At 43.4% G+C, this 21,524-nt stretch overlaps 1 protein-coding gene across 1 annotated transcript in view; it reads left to right on the forward strand.

The window, feature by feature from the left end:
* The window catches only part of IFT43 (intraflagellar transport 43), a 105,768-nt gene that overhangs the window by 22,691 nt on the left and 61,553 nt on the right, over window positions 1–21,524 (forward strand). The window lies entirely within an intron of this gene.

The raw sequence follows: 21,524 nt of genomic DNA on the forward strand, positions 1-21,524 counted from the left end.
GATTTCTTTCTTGGAGTCCTTATCAGACAGTGTATCTGACATGCCTGTGTAGATTTGGCTCCTGATTGAGAGCTAGCTGCTCATCTTCATCTGGAACTCTCTGGAACTCCTAGGGGCCTGTGCATAGGTGGAGGGTATAGATTTGGGAAAGGAGAGACTGGAAGCAGGGAGCCCAGGTGGGACCCATCTGAGAGAAGGCAGAGTTTGAGCTTCTGAAGTCTTTATTTGCGTGGTTGTGCAAGTCTCTCCAACACCCCTCAGCAGGGTATTGACACAGTGAAGGCAGAGGGCTGGCTTGATCCAGGTTTGGGGCAGTTCTAGGGGACATGGAGGCCATGGACACCGTCAGGACCATGGAAGTGAACTGGGTTGATAGGGAAGGAAGAGAAACCAAGAAGGAGGTTCCTAGATCCGGAGGGAAGGAGAAGACTAGATATCTCAGATTGGAGCGGTTCCAGATAACGAATTTGGGAAAGTAGCAAGGTCATTGGCATTTAAAGGGTCCAGGAACTATGAAGCCAAGTACTAGATGGATAGTTTGTGGGAAGGTTGACTTTACATGTGAACATTAGTGGGACTGGTTGTAGCCCCGGAATGCTCACATTTTTGGTCAATGTGCGCTCAGGCAATTATTAGTGACAGGAATGAAGAAGGGAAGTGAAGTGATGTAGCTGAACAATATGAATCTCAAAGGAAATGTTCCATAGTAATTTGAAAGAGCAATGGTCTAGAGGAACTTTAGGGAGTGAGATAGGAGGGTTATCTTGGGACCCTGATTTGTAGGGTTTTGAAGAATGAGCTGGCCCTACCTGAAAGAGCTGCAGGAGAAATGAAGTCTATGGGGGAAAGCCAGGATTTAAGAGAGGCAAGGAGATGGAAAGGGTGGGCTGTGAATATAGAATGTCTAATCAGCTTGGGAACCATAGGATTGTGGTCAGAAAGCCTCATTGAAATCATTAGCTAGGCCAGATTTCTTCTCATTATGTAGCATGTCAATAATTACTGAAAAGGAGCAGGATAGTCATAAAATATTCTTTTAATAATGATACTTTACAGGAAAAGGGTTCTGCCTAATGTTGAATGTCGCTGGCGATAGACTGAAACATTTCTGGTCACATGCCTTTACCCAGTGTAATAGTGAATTATGTCACTGTGTTTGGCCGATTGCTTTTATATTCCATTTTAATCTCTCCATTGCCTGTTTAGGTATAGCTTTTTGAACTATTTTTTTAGTGGTTGCTCTAGGGGTTAGACTATGCATCGTTATCACTGGCTAGATAGTATTATATCACTTCACATGAAATGCGAGACCCTTGTGACAGAATAAATCCATTTGTCCCCTTTTATTCTCTGTACCAGTAATGTCATACTTTTAAAAAGTTGCATACTTTATAAACCCCACAATACAATTGCCATTTCACTTTGAACAGTTGCCACTTAGAGAAATTAAGGAAAAAAGGTAGTCTTTTATATTCATCTATGTGGACTTCCCAGGTGGCACTAGCAGTAAAGAATCCGAGACGCATTTCCTGGGTTGAGACACATTCCCTGGGTCAAGAAGATCCCCTGGAGAAGGAAATGACACCTCACTCCAGTATTCTTGCCTGGAAAATTCCATGGATAGAGGAACCTGGCAGGCTATATAATCTCTGGGGCTGCAAAGAGCTGGACATGACTGAGCACCAAATAAATGCTTATTACCTTTATCATTGTTCTTCATTTCCTCCTGTAGATGCAGATTTCCATCTAAGTGTTGATACGACCAAAACCTTGGCTTTCTCTGCCCACCAAAGCTGAATAAAAAAATTACGGAGACAGAGCTTGGAGGAAATAGAGAGATGGCTTTAATCCACAGCCGGTGGAGGGGGGAACACTGCAGGCTAGTGCAAGAACTGTGCCCCCGCCCTAGGGGAACTGAGAGACTTTATAGGTCGGGCTCACAGTCTGGAGTAAAGGATAAGAAACAAAGTCATAGAATCTAACATTCTCCTTCTTGCATTGCTTTAGCACAGTCATAGCTGGCGTCAGGTTGCCTGGTAATTGGGTCTGGCAGTCCCGGTAGCCAGGTAATTGGGTCCATTTGTCTCCAGTTTATTGCACTGCAGCCTCCTTTCTGAAACGCAAAGAGCTACAAGGGGTGGTCTGAAGAGAATTGGATGAATGCACAGGGTGTAATTAGCATAGAGTTAAAGGGTGCAGGGTGTACCTTACCTATGTCAGGTAGTTTTGAAGTAAACAAATTTAGTTACGAGCTATAGATTAGAGATAGTTAAAGTAAAAATTGGGAGTGATCAGTCCTATTCGGTGTTCTTTTTATCTTTGTTCTCAGGAAAGGGAAAGAAAAGAAAGAAAAACTCATTCCTCTTTTTCCCTTTTCACTGCAACAGTGTCATTTCTGTTTAGCCTGAAGAACTTCTTTTAGTACAGGTTTGCCAAGAACAACTTCTCTATTTGCTCTACTAAAAATACTTTTATCTTACCCTCATTTTTGAAAGATCTTTTCTATCAGTACAGAATTCTGAATTGAGAATTTTTTTTCCTTTCAACACTAAATGTTGTCATTCCTTTGCCTTTATTGTTTCTGATGATTGTGCTCCATTATGTAAGTCGTTTTCTCCTCCCTCTGATTGCATTAAAGACTTTCTTTTTATCTTTGGATTCCAGCAGTTTGACTATGATGTGCCTAGGCAGTTGGCTTCGTATTTATTCTGCTTGGAATTTGCTGCAGTTTGTAGATTTAGTAAATCAGTATGTCTCACCAGGTCGGAGAATTTTAGATCATTACTATTTCCAATATCTTTTCTGCCCCACTTTCTCTCTCCTTGCTGGGACTCCAGTTGCCTGTTTGTTAAACTGCTTGCTATTGTCCCATAGGTTTGTCCTGTATTTTTTGTCCCTGAAGCATGGCTCATTTTCCTCTTTCCTTTATCTTTTTGTTCTTCAAATTGGGTACTTTTTGTCGATCTGTCTTCAAGTTCACTGATTATTTCTTCTGCTGTCTCCGATTTGAACTTTTCAGATACTGAACTTTTAAATTCCAAATTTCCATATTTTTTTCCCATAGCTTCTGTTTCTTTATTAGATTTCCCACTTGTTCATTCATTATAGCCATCTTTTAAATCCTTGAAAATATTTATTATCATAGCTGTTTTAAAACCCTTGTCTGTTAATTCCAGTATCTGAGTCATCTTGGGATCAGTTTTTATTGTTTTTACTTTTGACTATAGGTCATGTTTTCATGTTTCTTCACATGTCAAGTAGTTTTTGTTGGTATGCAGGATGTCGTGGATAATAAAGCTTAGAAACTCTGGGTTATGTTATCTTTCTTTGGAAAGTTTTGATTTTTGTTTGAGCAGGCAGTTTAATTATTTGCAGATCACCTTGAATTTATGAAGATTGGTTTTAGGCTTTGCTAGGTCAGGTCTGTTTTGGTTTTGGCCTTAGTCCCAGAGCAAATACCATAGACCCAGGACATAGACTTTACTCCTAAGGGGTGGTTTTTCTGGAATTTCAGTGGAAAACCCAAGGTGTGTACCAAGTACCTTTAACTTGAAACTCGTATTCCAATCTCTGTCTTGTCTACAGGCTGCAGCAGCTGAAATCTTACCTCCATTCATTTTTTTAAAGCCCTACTGCAATTTCTTTTCACCGAGTTTCTTGGAGTCTTCTCCATGGATGCATAGTTCAGGTATTGACTAAAGGATTTTAGGGGAGTTCATATGCAGATTTGGGGCTCCCTCCTTCCCAGGATTTCTCCAATCTATTTTTAGTGACTCTGGCAGCCCCAAATTTGTCTTGAAACCAATAAAACTACAGCTTTCTGTTTGAATTCTAGCTGCTCTGTCACTGCCCAGACTGGAGAGTGCACTTTCAAAGGGAAAGTCCATTTAAACACGGATTTTTTTTTAACCCAGTGCAGTTCTTGTCTTTCAAGGGTCAGATCCCCTCCAGTTTCCCCTACGGGTTTTGTTTGCCCTCCAGTACCTTCAAATAGTTGTTTCATATATTTTGTCCAGAGTTTATATTTGATATCTATGTGAAGGTTAGTTGAACACAATCTGCTCCTGCATTATTGGATCTAGAAGCTGCAAATTGCTTTGAGATTGCTTCAGAATACACTGTGGTTGTTTTTGAGTGGTACTGTTGGCAAGAAAAGAATGAGAGTGGTTGTTGCAGAAAAAGATGTGTCTGTTTTCTCTTGAGATAACTGACATGGGCATTCAGGTATGTTAGCTGTTGGGACAGGAAGTATTCTGATATCAATGGTGAATTGGTAGTGATGATCAGAAACATGGGTAGAAAAGAGGCCCAGAGACCTGGGATTCCGTCACCTGGGTGTAAGTGCTTATCCTTGCATGTGCTGTACTGAGCACTCTGAAATGTCAGTGTAGAAGGGACTCTGGAGTTATAGATCCAGAGAATAAGGAGATGTTTGTCTGAGGGGAGAGAGCTAGGCAAGGAAATAAATAGGTGAGGGAGATTAAAAGCTACCAACTTCCAGCTGCAAAACACATGAGTTGTGGGGATGAAATGTACAGCGTGAGGAGTATAGTCAATAACGATAAGACCTTTGTATGATGACGGATGGTAACTAGACTCATTGTGATGATCGTTTTGAAATGTGTACAAATATCGAATCACTATGTTGTATAACAGGAACTCACATAGGTCAGTTTATACTTCAGAAAACAAACTCTTGGGAATGGAGATCAGATTTGTGATTACCAGAGGTGGGAGTGGGAGAGGGAGGTGGAAAAAGGCAATCAAAAGGTACAAACTTCCTGTTATAAGATAAATAAGAACTAGGGATTTAACATGAAAAGTGCAAGTGAAAGTCGCTCAGTCATGTCCGACTCTTTGCGACCCCATGGACTATACAGTCTATGGAATTCTCTAGGCCAGGATACTGGAGTGGGTAGCCTTTCCCTTCTCCAGGGGATCTTTCCAACCCAGGGATCGAACCCAGGTCTCCCGCATTGCAGGTGGATTCTTTACCAGCTGAGCCACCAGGGAAGCGCAAGAATACTGGAGTGGGTAGCCTAGCCCTTCTCCAGTGGATCTTCCTGACCCAGGAATCGAACCGGGGTCTCCTTAATTGCAGGTGGATTCTTTACCAACTGAGCTATCACATAGAACATGATAAATATAATGAACAGTGCTATATGTTATATATGAAAGTTGTTAAGCAAGTAAATCCTAAGAGCTGTCATCACAAGAAAAAATTTCTATTTCTTTAATTCTGTATCTCTGTGAGATGACAGATATTCATTAAACTTGCAGTGATAATCACTCCACAATATATGAAAATCAGATCATTATTCTGTACACCTTCAACTTATACAGTGCTGTACGTCAATTAAATCTCAATAAAACTGGAAGGAAAAAAAAGGAAGGCCTCTAGAGTTGGAGAGGTTGGCAGGATGCTATGTCAAGGGCAGGGGTTCTTCATGTAAAGCCTCAAGCCAAGTAGGAAGATTTATGGGGTAAGTGAACCCAGGCCATGCCTTTCGCGTCAGGCCACTGTCATCTGGGAGCAGTCGAACAGATGGCTTTCAGCCCTTCTTGTGTGAGAAAGAGTGGGAAGGGAGCCTGAGAAGTCACCCTCGGGCGTGGCCTGAAAAGCTGAAGAAGAGAGAGAGTATAGCACTCCTTAACACTGGTCCGTAGGAGGACTGTTTTTCCCCCAAAATGAGCAAACCAAGAACAATGTAGCATATTTTTCATAAACTGAATTTATTCAGCTTAAAGGACCATTATTTGTTGTGGTTTATGTCCTTCCTAATTTGGGGAACTTGAAAAGATCCCTTCTTTAATGAAATAAAGGTGAAAGGAAATAGTGTGTGTGTTTTAAGATTCTTAACGAAATTAAAAGCTGTAAACTCAGTGAAGTCTCTCAGTCATGTACAACTCTTTGTGACCCCATGGACTGTAGCTGCTCCGTCCATGGGATTTTCAGGCAAGAATACTGGAGTGGGCTGCCATCTCCTTCTCCAGGGGATCTTCCCAACCCAGGGATCAAACCCCAGGTCTCCTGCATTGCAGACAGGCGCTTTACCATCTGAGCCACCAGATACCCAAATAAAATTTGTTGTTTGAAATATTGGCTGTCCATGAAATCTAAAAGTTTAGGAAACACTGTCCTAGAAGGTTACAACTTTTTAGGATTGCCGGAGTCACTTGCCATGTTGTGGGGGTGGGGGTTGTAGGGCTAATTTGCCAGCCATGACCTTGCGCTCACCCAGAGCATCTTCTCACCTCAGGGACCACAGCAGGATAAAGAACTGTGAGAGGAGGCCTGTGATTGATGTCTGTGGTCTCAAGGTACTAAACAGAGTGGGGGATGCAGACGGACATTCCTCTCTGCCTCTCACAGTGTGAGGAATATTCCCGACTACTCCGGCATACCCTACCATAAGAAGATCCAAGCCTCACATCTCAGTGCACATCCTCAAACTGCCCGCTTCTGATGACTCACAGGTTAACACTTGCTCCTCGCTCCCCCCAACTTCTTTTCCATCATCGCCCTTGAGGGGTCATGAGAGATCAGGTTTCCTAAACCAGCAAGGTTACCATTTCCTCCTCTGCTCTCCACTTGCTCCAGGTCATCCCAGTGTGGATTTCGTTGAGGGAGCGAGTCTGGACACTGCTTATCCAAAGTCACAGGTGCCGGGAGGGGTCGCTTCCTGTGGGCTGGGCACTTTCCACCCACAACACTGTGCATCCTTCCGGTTACATCCCTGCCGGATGGGTTTTAACAAGCTGACAGGCGTTAAGAAGATGACACAAGCATACAGGTCTTGATTTATGATGAAAGTTAAAAGGAATGTTTATTCAGGCTGAACAGAAGAAAGTCTGGGGGAAACAAGGGTGTTTCTTGACAAGTGTATGGAAGGCGCAGACCTGAGAAAGCTGATTTTGAATGACCGGAAGGGGTATAATTGAGATTAAGAGGATGCCACCCAAATTAGGAACATCCAGGATGAATTTCAAGAACAATTTGCAGGCTGAAATCTGTCGTCTTTGGATCAGCCTCTCCGACAAATGGCTGGCGGCCCTGTCTCATGAGTCATTTGAAGTGGGCAGTTTGATGTGTTTTGAGATATGGGATTTGGGCCTTTTTACGATAGGGCGTGTGGGAATATTGGGGAAAGAATGACACCACAAGAGTCATTGCCAGACACTGTGGTTGTCTGAACATCGCACGGATCTCCCGGTGCACAGAGGAACTGGGGCTTCCGCCTCTCGGTTCAGGCAACTTGAAAGCATTTCTCTCTGTTCAGGGAAGGTGGACTAAAGTAAGAGCTGGACCCCTGGCATGAGCTTGTGCAAGGCAGTCCCAAATAAGAGACGCTGCTGTGTTTACCTCCCCCAGGCTTCCGGTTGTCTCAGCCCTGGGCATTAATGAAATGTTTGTTTGTTTGTTTCAAAGGCTGCATGTGTGCCGTCGTGTCTGACTCTTTGTGACCCCAGGGACTGTAGCCTGCCAGGCTCCAGTGTCCATAGGATTCCCCAGGAAAGAATACTGGAGTGGGTTGCCATTTCCTCCTCCAGGGGGTCTTCCCATCATAGGGATTGAAGCCGTGTCTCCTGCACTGCAGGCAGATTCTTTACCATCTGAGCCACCGGGGAAGCCCCCAAAGATTGCATTTCATTGCTTTTCTTTTTTTCTGATAAATAATATAGCAGCTGCTTACTAATATCTGCTTTGTACCCAAGGTTGTCTCCCATGTTTACAGCGAGTCCATAAAAGAGCACAGACCGCTTTCATTCTGTGCAGAGGAAAGAGAGATTTAGTGAAGGTGTGACTAGCCCAAGGCTTATGTAGCTAGAAAGAGGTGATTCTAGAGTCTGAGCCCAGGAGCATCACTCCTTTCCCTCTTTTCTCTCTCCTCCTTCTCTTCCCCCTTGAACTAACCCTTTCACACTATAGCTTTGCCTCTTTATTTCTTTCTGGCAAACTCCTGTCCTCCACCTAGTCACTCATTCTTCAAAGGTACTGCACTGTTGGGGGGCTTCCCAGGTGGTGCTAGTGGTTAAGAACCCTCCTGCCAATGCAGGTTGATGTAAGACAACGCCGGTTCGATCCCTGGGTCGGGAAGATCCCCTGGAGAAGGGAATGGCAATCCACTGTAGTATTCTTGCCTAGAGAATCCCATAGACTGAGGAGCCTGGCGGGCTACAGTTCATAGGATCGCAACTGAAGCAACTTAGCAGGCACGGCACCGGACTGTTGGTATGTGGAGGAGATCTGTGATGTGCAGTAAAGAGACAGCTACTTTCTCGGTGCAGAGATTTATATTGAATTCAGCCTTAATCAAGCTGAATTCAAGCTGTTGTTTGGTTTTAATTCTGACTTTATCCTTAACCCTTCCCTCAGCTTGCCTCACTAAAGAGGTAAGGGTCAGACCAAGCCTCTCTGTCTCACTGAACATATTTATGTTATCAGCAGGTTCAGATTTGGTTCCAAGATACCCCTCTCCCACTCATGGATATCCAGACCCGCAGATGTTAAGTCCCATAGTCGGCCCTCCATATCCATGGTTCCTCATCCATGGACTCAAGCAACCACTGATTGTGTTGCTCTGTATTTATTGAAAAAAAAAAATCTGCAAATCAGTAGACCCAGACAGTTCAGACCAGTATAGTTCAACAGTCAACTGTACTTCATGTCCAGAAGGTATATGAAGGAGATGGTCCTTTTAGTTTAGACTTCCCAGGTCTTACCCTTGTCATTGATCTAGTCTCTCTTGTACTTGGGCACTTTGTTGCAGCCCAGACAGATTCTTTTCTGTAGCCGCTGTGTCCTTTCAAGCCTGTGCTTGCTGGCACGCACTGAGCGTCTAGGAAGTCAGATACCATCTGGTTCAGTGTGACGCTTTGGTATCAGAAAGTAAATTGGATTTGATCCCTTGCTCCTTTTTTTACCACTCAAATTATTTTAGGTGAGTTAATGGTATCCAAGCCTCAGTTTTCCTCGTGAGTAAACTTGTCATGAGGTAATGTCATGGACAGTTCAGTGGGTCACAGGGATTCTTTAGTAATCCTACTAAAGCTTTGGCCCAGAGCAAACCCTCAGTAGGTGTTGGATATCATTATAATTATTTGTTGTTGTTATTTTTTATAATTTGTTGTTGTTGTTATTGTTATAATCATTTGTTGTCATGTCCGACTCTTTGCGACCCCATGGGCCGTAGCATGCAGGCTTCCCTGTCCTTCACTATATTCGGAGCTTGCTCTAACCCGTGTGCATTGAGTCGGTGATGCCATCCAACCATCTCATCCTCTGTCGTCCTCTTCTCCTGCCCTCAGTCTTTCCCAGCATCAGGATCTTTTCCAATGGGTCAACTCTGTGTCAGGTGGCCAAAGTGTTAGAGCTTCAGCTTCAGCATCAGTCCTTCCAATGAGTATTCAGGGTTGATTTCCTTTAGGATCAACTAGTTTGATGTCCTTGCTGTCCAAATCAAATTGTAATTGTTAGCTATAGACTGACGTGTTGTTTCTCATTGCCTCGGATGTCTCACCACTGGTGAAGTCTTTGTGCGTACATGTTCTCATTTTTCTCTGTAACCTTGTGTTCTCTGTTTTATGTCCCCTTCCCCTTCATACAAGTTCAAATCGATGGTAAACATTTCATGTCATCGTTTACATCTTTTTGCCTAGATACCCTTTCCCTAGATTGAAAAACAACAATTTCACAGACTCAAAGAATCACAGAATTATTATAGAACTGGGGGGAATAACCTCTATTATGAATTAAAATCCAGGATCATGATTAGTTAGTGGCAGAGTCAGAAACAGAGCCCAGATTAGAAGCAGTCTAGCCTAGTGTTCTTTCTACCACCTTTTTTTTTTCTTTGCCCAAATTTCATGTACGCATATATACACAATTAAAACGCAGTAGAATGAGGGATGGGGGCAGGAGGCGCAGGGAGGCACTTTTATTTACAAACTCATTCTCCCATCACATCTAGCCCTGGCAGGGATCTGATCTGATCTTATGGGTGTAGAGTGATTTTCTGGCCTTCAGGATGCTGGTGTCAGGAGTTTCCACCTCCAAAGTGGAAAAGGTCTCTGTTCCTATTTGGCACAGGTCTTCCTTGAGCAGATTTACCCACGAACAACCCTCATACTGGAACTCTCCTCCTTATCACCCCTGTCTTTTTTCCCTTTTGTTAGCCTAAACTTCATGCATCCAGTTTTTCTTTTTTAGCTTTTACTTTTCATTAAAATTTGAAACATCTAGAAATGATAGTACCATGGAAAACATATACCCATCACCTAGGTTCAGCTGTTTTCAACATTTTCCATATTTGCTTAAATGATAATTTTTAAAATACCTAAAAATATGTATTTACATGTTTTACATGTAACTTTTTGCTGAACTATTTGAGAGCCACCATCATGAAATGTCACTTAAATACTTAAGCACACAGCTCTGAGAAATAGGGACATTTTCCTCGAAATCCACAACTCCATACCTAACAATATTAGCAGTTGCCTAATGCTCTGTTACCCAGACCTTGTTCATTTCCCCAATTGTCTCCAAAATAATCTATTACAGCTAATTTTTTTTCAAACTAGGGTCCAATCAAGATCCACTCCACTAAGTTTCTCTCTCTCTTAAGTCTCTTTTGTTTTGGAATAGTCTCCTATTTCATCCCCTCTTTTTAATGGTGTGGACTTTTTGAAGAGTTGGAGCCCCTTATTTTCCCTCGTGCTGGGTTTTTCTGGTTCTTTCTTCCTTAGTGTCCCTGAACTTCCTCCCGTCTCACCTGACCGACAGTAGGCAGGTTGGGAGTAACCAGACTGGAAGGCTTGCTTGCATTTCCCGTGAAGCCTTGGCGGCACTAGCTTTTCCTGGGCGGCACCGTGTGCAGTGCAGCGGTCCCCACCGTTCCCAGGCTAAGGTTGTTCCCTGAGTTAGGAGGCCAGTAGATGTCTCCTGTTAAGGAACATTTTTCTCCCTCACACCGGGCACACACTTGGGGTGATTCCTTGGCACCAGGAGAATGTACAGTTCCCTGTCAGTCAATCGCTTAGTGGCTTTAGCATCTCTTGGCGGTCAGGTTTCTGTCTCATGCTTAAAATAGATCTTGCATGTTGTTAGGTACGTTACAGCTTGAAAGAGCTACATTTCCTCATAAGGGTTCAGTTATAAGCTCGGATGGCCCATTACCTGCCATGACCTTAAACCCACGAGGGGAAAAACTCAGGTCTGTGGTGAATTAGTTGTCAGACCCAGTGTGAGGCTAGAGGGAGAAATTGGCAGAGATGAAACCGTGGAGGACTTCCCTGGTGGTCCACTGGTTAAGACTTCACCTTCCAGCGCAGGAGGTGTGGGTTTGATCCCTGGTCGGGGAGCTCAGGTTCTACATGCCTCGTGGCCAAAAAACCAAAGCCTGAAACAGAAACCATATTGTAACAAGTTCAATAAAGACTTTTAAAATGGTCCACATCAAAAAAAAAATTTTTTTTTAAGAGATGGAACGGTGCTTGGTGGACAGATCTGAAGAACACACACCGCCTCTACAGCACATGCATGTATTAATAAGGGTTAGTCTTCTCTCTTATGAAGCACGTAAGCTTTCCTGCATCTTTTCTCAGGTTGCCGGAGAAAGGAAAGGAGGTTTGTTTCTAGCTAGGGTTGAGCGTGGGAGGGGTATGGCCCCTGGAAGATGGGAGACGTGAGGTGTGCAGTGGATCCTTACTGAACTGAATGTCTTTTCTGTTGGGGATTCACGCATCCATTTGGACTGGCTTTTTTGAAATAGGTTGCAGTTGGGCTTTTGGACTGCTTCACACTGTGGGGTTTCTCCAGGACTTCTGAGAGTGTGTGAGAAGTTTCTAAACTCGAAAGGCTCCTTTTTTGGCACTGCAGTGTCTTTTCTGTTTCGGCATCTGAAGAATCTGGGGGAACCATATAAAGATCAGAAACAAGTCTAGCCCTCAAGGCTCCCTGTGACTTGGTAATTCCAGTTAGTTGAATCCTTGCCCATTCGGATGAGACCATATAAAGTGGCCGTTTCCTGAATTTCCTGCTCTCTGCCTCCTTTTTGTCGAAAGCTGGTATTTCAGGACTGCAACCACTGGTCACGTGCTTCCAACCCTTTACTCACAGTCATTCCTGCCCCTGTTTATTTTTGGAGAGAGCACATTTTTGCTTCTCTCCAGGAGCTATGCAGGGTCCTGGCCCCTCCGTCCATCAGGCGGCAGCCCCGGCAGGCTGTGCCGCTTTCCCACACTCGAGACATGACTCCAGCTTTTAGGAGAGAACGTGAGGGATTCACTGCCTCAGGGCTACCGTCACCCACTCCTATTTCTGTCCCTCCTGGTGTTGCACATTTTAAGACTCTTTCTTTTTAAAAACAAAAACAAAAAAACAAGTTTGGGTAATGTTACCTGGTACCAATTCTGCCAAAATTGGAAATCATTTGCCCAGCAGATGTCTTGGGGCTGTGCCTCTGAATTTCGGAAGCAGAGCAATGTGAAGAATAAACCAGGGCTTTTGAATTCTAGGTCTAGGTCCTCTCTTCATTTTTAAGATCCATTTGAGCTCTACTCTCTCTCACCTATCCAGGGTTTTGGTTTTTTTTCCCCCTCTTTCCTAACACAGGGCTAGGAAACAGACCTCTTCCAGAGCCATGCTTCATACAGATTGGTGGTGTCTTCCCAAGTGCCTGGTCAAGGAGGATTACGGTGTTTGCAGGCCCCATGGAAAAGGTCACCACTGTCTTAGACTGAGTTTCTAGTTTCAAGGATGGGGCATGAGTCAATTACTTTTTCTTTAAATGCCTAGGCCATTGCACAGAGACCTCAGACACACACTGTTTGAAAAATAATCAATGACACATTCACATCTCCTCTTGTCCTGCCCACACCTCGTGGGCAGGACCTCCCCTGGTCCGAATGGAGGGCTCTATAATGAAGGGTGATGGTTTCTCAGAGCTCTCTGGGGACTGGGAGGATTGGGATCTGACCATGCGCTGGGCTCTGACCGTGCACTGGGGAGAGCATTCTGGCTTCCAGAGTGTCCCCAGCATCTTCTCTGTCACCGCGGCCGGGAGAATGTAGCAGTGCTGGCAGCTGATTCTAAAAGGAGCAACAGTAGCGTCTCCATCTAGAGTGTGTCCTGTGTTTCAGATCGTCCCAGGGAGAGAGCGCAGGGCTCTTTCTGAAACAGTGCTAACAGGTGTCTGTGTGATATCATCATAGCTTTTAGGGAGAGGAGCCAGGCTTTCAGGGGCTAGACTGCACAGAAGAACCCACCAGACCTTTTAAATCGTACTGTGAAAAGCCAGTCATCACTTGCATTTTCAAACAGATCGTTTGCACCTGATTTTAAACTACTCCATTGTGATCAAGTCACATCAGCTTTCACTCCAGCCAGCACCGTATATAGTAGCTGCTGAGGACCTCGGCTCCCCACCAGGATGATGATCAGGGAGCAGCATCAGCTACAGCCCGTGTGTTATGTGCTGTCCTGGTCGCATTGCACCTTTTCAGGTTGCTTCTGGATTGCTTTTCCTTTTCATTTCTGCTTATCTTCCCAATCCAGGGCAAGCCCCACTTACTCCATAAAACTTCTGTCAGCCTCCTTGTCCTCAGCACTGCCCACATTGGTATTATTCCGTGTAGCCTTCAGTCCTGTCTTGCAAGCTTATGCATGCTTGTCAGAACACTGCCTGAATGATGCCCCAGGAAGACTGTGGCCCAGTAAAAACCACCGCAGGTGATGAGAAAACGGCAAAATTCAGTGGAACCACCCCACAGCTGAGGGCTTCCTCCTCAGCTTCACCTTTGGACCCTGAATGAAGCCTCTCCCTGGAAGGACCCCCCAGTTCCTCCATCCCTGATGCCTACGTCCCCCCTCCAGTGTGGCCTTTGTAGTTTCAGATTAAGCTGGATGTCCACCACATAGATTTCACAAAGACCTGATCCACCCTTAGTTCTGTGTCTTCCCGGCCTCACTGGACCGGGGTCTCATTTGAGAACAGGGGTGACGTCTTCTGCTTACTTTACCTCACCTGGTGTGTGTAGGGCAGTGCTCAGCTCTCCAGAGAAGAACAAAATTGAATTCTGGGAAGGAGCCTTTGTCACTGGATCATGTACCGATGTGAGAGTTGAACCATAAAGGAGGCTGAGCACCACAGAATTGATGCTTTCGAACTGCAGTGCTGGAGAAGACTCTTTCAGAGTCCCTCGGACAGTAGGGAGATCAAACCAGTCAGTCTTAATCAACCCTGAATATTCACTGGAAGGACTGATGCTGAAGTTGAAGTTCTAGTACTCTGGCCACCTGATGGGAAGAGCCAACTCATTGGAAAAGACCCTGATGCTGGGAAAGTTTGAGGGCAGGAGGAGAAGAGGGCGACAGAGGATGAGATGGTTGGATGGCCTTACCGACTCAATGGACAAGAATTTGAGCAAACTCCAGTAGATAGTGAAGGATGGCGAAGCCTGGTGTGCTGCAGCCCATGGGATCACAAAGAGTCAGACATGACTGAGTGACTGAACTGACTGAGGAGAGGTTAATTACATCTGTCTCATGCAGACAGGGTATTTGTGGGTGGCCATAACAAGACTCATAGTAGGAAGATTTACAAAACAATGTTTTTCTTACCCTTGGACTCAGGGTGCTAAATCATGAGCATAGGGATTTCCTTTCAGAAAAGACAACCCCCACTAAACACCCAAGCCTTACCTTGCAGAGAACTGAGTTCTGCCTGCCCCTATCTCCCAGCCCCTTCAGTGCTCTCTCTCCCAAGTGTGGCCAAGACTCTCGGTGGGGAGCAGGGAAGGCCGCTAAACTCTGCCCATTTGGTATAGAGAAGGTCTTTGTAACTCTTAGTGATTTCAAGGAAAAGCAGCCTACGCAGTTTTTACAGCATTTTGTCAGCTCCGGAAGTCTTCAGTTATTAGTGTGCAAGCCTCTTTGATTTGGGAACAAGGTGTTAAGGTCTTCTGGCTGTGGAGGAGTGACTATTTGGTGGTGGTCTTTCTGTTTGGAAGCTGCTGTGTTAGCAGCTGGCACCATTTCGGAATGGAAAGAAGATGAGAGAAAACGTGTCTGTGTGTGACCTCTGGGCAGAAAGGATTCTCACTCATCTTCCCAATGGCTGTGACTTTCTGAGGTTTGTGGTTGAAGAGGATAAAGCAGATCATTTTGGGTTTGGGACTCTTGTGAAAGTGAAAGTCGCTCAGTTGTGTCTGACTCCTTGTGACCCCAGGGACTATACAGTCCATGGAATTCTCCAGGTCACCATACTATAGTAGGTAGCCTTTCCCTTCTCCAGGGGATCTTCCCAACCCAGAGACTGAACCCAGGTCTCCCACATCGCAGGCAGATTCTTTACCAGCCGAGTCACCAGAGAAGCCCTGGGAATCTTAGGGGACTTTATTAACCATATGATGGGTTAATCATCAAAATGACAGCTCAGGCTACACTCAGAGGAATCTTGCCCCCACCTCCTTCTCCAGATGGTGTAGTGTATTTTATTACACATGGTCTAACCTTTCCTTTATTGACATTAGTGATGCTGCTGCTGCTGCTGCCGATAACAGTAAAGATCCAGCACTTACTATGTGCCAGGCACTGCTCTGAGCATTTACCATATAGTCACTCATTTAATCCCTCAACAGGTTAGTGGTTACTCAGATGAGTGCATCTTGACCTCGTTTGATGTCACTTATACCCGTTTTCCCTGCTGCCTAGTCTCACAATCCCTCCCCAGTTCAGTCTCTGCTTCTCCTGCCCCCTTGTCACCCACACCCCATGGCAGAAAACGGAGGCAGGGCCAAGACACTCAGGTTGAGGAACCTTGCCGAGGCAGCAGGGTCCCTTCCCTTCTTCTTAAGGGCTCTCGGTGGAAAAGCGCCAGGTAGACCTGGGCCTCTTGACCCTGTGGGCACCTTGGATTTCACATGGGTTCCTCCTGTCCTTCCAACACCCAGATGCCACAGGGGTAGGCAGGGTGCCTGGGGGAGTGAAGCGGGCCTAGGGGTTAGACACAGGCACACCTGCGGTCTGCATGCTGATGCGGTAAGAAGAGACCCCACTTCCAACCAAGAAATATATGCTCGTTCCCGTTTTTGTCAAAACAGCAGACACAGCTTTCATTTTCCCACTTCCTGTTGTCATAGGAACCGGAGGGAATTCTGTACTGGAAGAGAAACAGCAGCACGATCGCCATCGTCATAGATGTCCACTGGCACTTGATGGGGCAGGAAGGAGACAGGCAGGGTGCATGGGGACTGTGGCAAACTGGAAGGCGCATGTCCAGTCACCAGAGGGTGGCTGCTGCTCGGCCCCAGACCTCTAGAGCTTCCAGTTTTCTGAGAGAAGCTGGAAACTGCTGTTTTGTGCAGAAATCTTGCCATTTTTAAAATGGTAATTTAAATTTAGAAACAGACAAAAGCCACTGTATGGCCAGACCAAACTTGTGGTTCCTAGTTTGTGACCTCCAGATTCATTAATGCTCCTTGTCAAAAGATGGTCCTACGCTTGGGTAAAGAAAAGTGGGATGTTATCTGCAAAAGCATAGGAAAGAAAACTGTGAGCCAGATTGGTTTAAAACCTCCTGGAGGTGCCTGATATGGTTCAGTTCCGATCTCTTTAACCTTTGCAAGCACAATAAGAGGTGAGCAAGACAGCGTTCCTGATCTCTGCATATACACAACTTTGGCACAGTAAGAGCTGAGCAAGAAAGCATTCCTGATCTCTGCATATACACAACTTTGGCTTGTGTCCATTTGGTTTTATTCTGATTTCCAGCTGGTCCTTATAGTTCCAACACTCAGTACTGTCCGAGCAGCCTAACCTCTGAGCTTCAGTTCCAGATTCCTGGGACCAAGAACTCAACTGGTTCTGACTGGGTCTGACTAGTGCACCCCTAGTTCAATCAGCTGTGTCTAAGGAAAGAGGGGTCTTGGGATGAAAGTCTTCTCCATCCAATCTGGGGACAGGTGAGTGTGGGTGGCAGAGACACCAAAACAGGATATGTGGACTGGGAATCGATGTTGGGATCTCTTCCTTCATCTTCTGTGGGTTCCCTGCTGAGAACCTAAGCAATAGTTCATTTTCTACTCCTACATTTTACTCATTTCTGAGCGTACAAAGCACCATTACCCAAGTTTGTTTTCTCTAAAGTACTGCCTAGGTTTCTTGGGAGCTAAGTCTTTTGGATGCAGGCTTTCCAAGTCTTGGCTTCTCCTCCATCAGGCCTTTCCAGCAGGTTCTTCCTCTCCCCACAGAAAGGCCCAGTCTCCAGATGGAGCTCATCCTTGGCAGGCTACTGCAGAAGCAGGAAAGGGAGTGCATCTTGGTGTAAAATAAAAACATCCAGAAGTGAAATGTATTTCGGCACGTTGAAGGAATGTTTTCTTAAAAAGCTGCAAGTTAGTTGCAATGGTGAATGGGATTGAGTCCTTAATTTATCTGTTTTCTCATTGTTAGTGTATAGGAATGCAAGGGATTTCTGTGTATGAATTTTGTATCCTGCAACTTTACTATATTCATTGATTAGCCCTAGTAATTTTCTGGTGGTATCTTTGTGGTTTTCTTTGTAGAGGATCATGTCATCTGCAAGCAGTGAGAGTTTTACTTCTTCTTTTCCAATCTGGATTCCTTTTATGTCTTTTTCTTCTCTGATTGCTATGGCTAGGACTTCCAAAACTGCATTGAATGGTAGTGGTGAGAGTGGGCACCCTTGTCTTGTTCCTGATTTTAAAGGAACTCTTTCAATTTTTTGCCATTGAGGATAATGTTTGTTGTGAATTTGTCATATATGGCTTTTATTATGTTGAGATATGTTCCTATTATCCCTGCTTTCTGGAGAGTTTTTATCATAAATGGGTGCTGAATTTTGTTAAAGGCTTTCTCTGCATCTATTGAGATAATCATATGGTTTTTATCTTTCAGTTAATATGGTGTTTCACATTGATTGATTTGTGAATATTGCAGAATCCTTGCATCCCTGGGATAAAGCCCACTTGGTCATGATGTGTGATCTTTTTAATATGTTGTTGGATTCTGTTTGCTAGAATTTTGTTGAGGATTTTTACATCTATGTTCATCAGTAATATTGGCCTGTAGCTTTCTTTTTTTTGTGGCATCTTTGTCTGATTTTGATATGGGTGGTGATGGCCTCATAGAATGAATTTTGGAGTTGACCTTTGTCTGCAATTTTCTGGAAAGAGTTTGAGTAGGGTAGGTGTTAGCTCTTCTCTAAATTTTTGGTAGAATTCTCCCGTGAAGCCATCTAGTCCCAGGCCTTTGTTTGTCTGTTGATTACAGCTTCAGTTTCTGTGCTTGTGATGGGTCTGTTAAGATTTTCTATTTCTCCCTGGTTCAGTTTCAGAAGGTTATCCTTTTCTAAGAATTCATCCATTTCTTCCAAGTTGTCCATTTTATTGGCATATAGTTGCTGATAGTAGTCTCTTACGATCTTTTGTATTTCTGTGATGCCTGTTGTGATTTCTCCATTTTTGTTTCTAATTTTATCAATTTGATTCATCTCCCTCTTTTTCTAGATGAGTCGGGCTAATGGTTTGTCTATTTATCTTCTCAAAGAACCAGCTTTTAGTTTTGTTGATTTTTGCTATAGTCTCCTTCAGTGAAAAGAATAAATTACTTAGAAATAAATTTACCTAAAGAAACAAAAGACCTATATATAGAAAACTCTAAAACACTGATGAAAGAAATCAAAGATGACACAATTAGGTGGAGAAATATACCATGTTCATGGATTGGAAGAATCAATATAGTGAAAATGAGCATACTACCCAAAGCAATCTATAGATTCAGTGCAATCCCTATCAAGCTACCAATGGTATTTTTCACAGAACTGGAACAAATAATTTCACAATTTGTATGGAAACAGAAAAAACCTCAAATAGTCAAAACAATCTTGAGAAAAAAGAATGGAACTGGAGGAATCAACCTGCCTGACTTCAGACTATACAACAAAGCTACAGTCATCAAGACAGTATGGTACTGGCACAAAGACAGAAATACAGATCAGTGGAACAAAATAGAAAGCCCAGAGATAAATCCACACACCTATGGACACCTTATCTTTGACAAAGGAGGCAAAAATATACAATGAAGAAAAGACAATCTCTTTAACAAGTGGTCCTGGGAAAACCGGCCAACCACCTGTAAAAGAATGAAACTAGAACACTTTCTAATGCCATACATGAAAAGAAACTCAAACTAGATTAAAGATCTAAATGTAAGACTAGAAACTACAAAACTCTTAGAGGAAAATATAGGCAGAACACTCACTGACATAAATCACAGCAAGATCCTTTATGACCCATCTCCCAGAGTAATGGAAATAAAAACAAAAATAAACAAATGAGACCTAATTAAACTTAAAAACTTTCACATAATGAAAGAAACTCTTAAGCAAGGTGAAAAGGCAGCTATCAGAGTGGGAGAAAATAATAGCAAATGAAACAACTGACAAAGAATTAATCTCCAAAAATATACAAGCAGTTCATGCAGCTCAATACCAGAAAGATAAATGACCCAATCAAAAAATGGGCCAAAGAACTAAACAGACATTTCTCCAAAGAAGACATACAGACAGCTAAAAAACACATGAAAAGATGCTCAACATCACTTGTTATCAGAGAAATGCAAATCAAAACCATAATGAGGTACCATCTCATGCCAGTTAGAGTGGCTGCCATCAAAAAGTCTACAAACAATAAATGCTGGAGAGGGTGTGGAGAAAAGGGAACCCTCTTACACTGTTGGTGGGAGTGCAAACTAGTACAGCCACTATGGAGAAGAGTGTAGAGATTCCTTAGAAAACTGGAAACAGAACTGCCATATGACCTAGCAATCCCACTGCTGGGCATACACACCAAGGAAACCAGAAATTAAAGAGACACATGTACCCCAATGTTCATTGCAGCACTGTTTACAATAGCTAGAATATGGAAGCAACCTAGATGTCCATTGGGAGATGAATGGATAAGAAAGCTGTGGTACATATACACAATGAAATATTACTCAGCTATAAAAAAAGAATGCATTTGAGTCAGTTCTAATGAGGTGGACAAAACTGGAGCCTATTATGTAGAGTGAAGCAAGTCAGAAAGAGAAACACCAATACAGTATATTAATGCATATATATAGAATTTAGAAAGACAGTAACAATGACCCTAAATGCAAGACAGTATAAGAGACTCAGATGTAAAGAACAGACTTTTGGACTATGTAGGAGAAGGTGAGGGTTGTACAATATGAGATAATAGCATTGAAACATGTATTTTACCATAGGTAAAATAGATGACCAGTGTAAGTTCAGTGAATGAAGCAGGACACTCAAAGCTGGTGCTCTGGGATAACCTAGAGGGGTGGGGTGGAGAGGAAGGTGGGAGGGGGGTTCAGGATGGGGGAGACACATGTATACCCGTGACTGATTCATGTCAGTGTATGGCAAAAACCACCACAATATTGTAAAGTAATTAGCCTCAAATTTAATTAATTTTTTTTTTAAAAGGAGCAAGTTAGGTTTTAAGCAACATATTGAGAGGATATTGCAGTGATTTTAGCCCCAGAGACTACAGGCCACATACTTCCTGCAAAATTTGGCACACTGCTTGTTTCTGGAGAAGGAAATGGCAGTCCACTCTAGTGTTTTGCTGGGAAAGTCCCATGGACACAGGAGCCTGGCAGGCTACAGTCCATGAGGTCTCAGAGGGTCGGACCCAACCAAGTGACCGAGCACACATGCACGCTTGTTTTTTTAAAGTTTTATTGGTACATATTACACCCAGGCATTTAATTCTTGTCTGTGGCTGTTTATTGCCCTGCATTATCAGAGATGAGTGGATACAACAGAGCCTTTGCAACCCACAAAGTCAAAAATATTTCCCACCTCGCCCTTTTAGAAAAAGTTTGCCAACCTCTGTTTAGTCCACTTATCTAAGAATCTCCTCAGACTGAGAACAATAGTTATGATTATGTGAGGTTCTTGGAAAAAGAAAGTTGATAACTCAGCAGTCCTAGATGAGTCCTGGGTAATTCAAAATAGGAAAAACTTTTGCTCTTTTGTCCAGTGTGAGTATTTCAGTAGACTGGTCAATTCCCACCTTGGTATTTTTAGTTGAAATAGTTAGACAAGAATTCCTGGACTTGGGTTCCTGGATGTGTCTATTGCAAGTGAATGCTTCTTGCCCATATAACTTAAGTAGATTTTTAACCCACTGATTGAGTTTGTATCTTTGAAGCAAGCCTGTCTCTTATACTTTTATTACTTTTCTGTTTATGAAAGTGGTATAAGTGGTGTAAGTAAAAAAAAAAAAAAAAAAAAGAATTAGAAAATGTACACATAGAGAAGGAAAAAGAAAAACTGCCTTAATTCTATCACTGGATTCCCTCTCAATCAGGTATGATATTATATATGTGATTTTCTTTCACACAGTCAGAAGCATATACCTACTGTTTTGCAATATGTTTCAAAAAGTTAACATTTATAACATTATATAACATTTATATCATTAACTCATATCAT

Source organism: Muntiacus reevesi, chromosome 7 (genome assembly GCF_963930625.1).
Source record: "Muntiacus reevesi chromosome 7, mMunRee1.1, whole genome shotgun sequence".
Taxonomy (NCBI): Eukaryota; Metazoa; Chordata; class Mammalia; order Artiodactyla; family Cervidae; genus Muntiacus; species Muntiacus reevesi.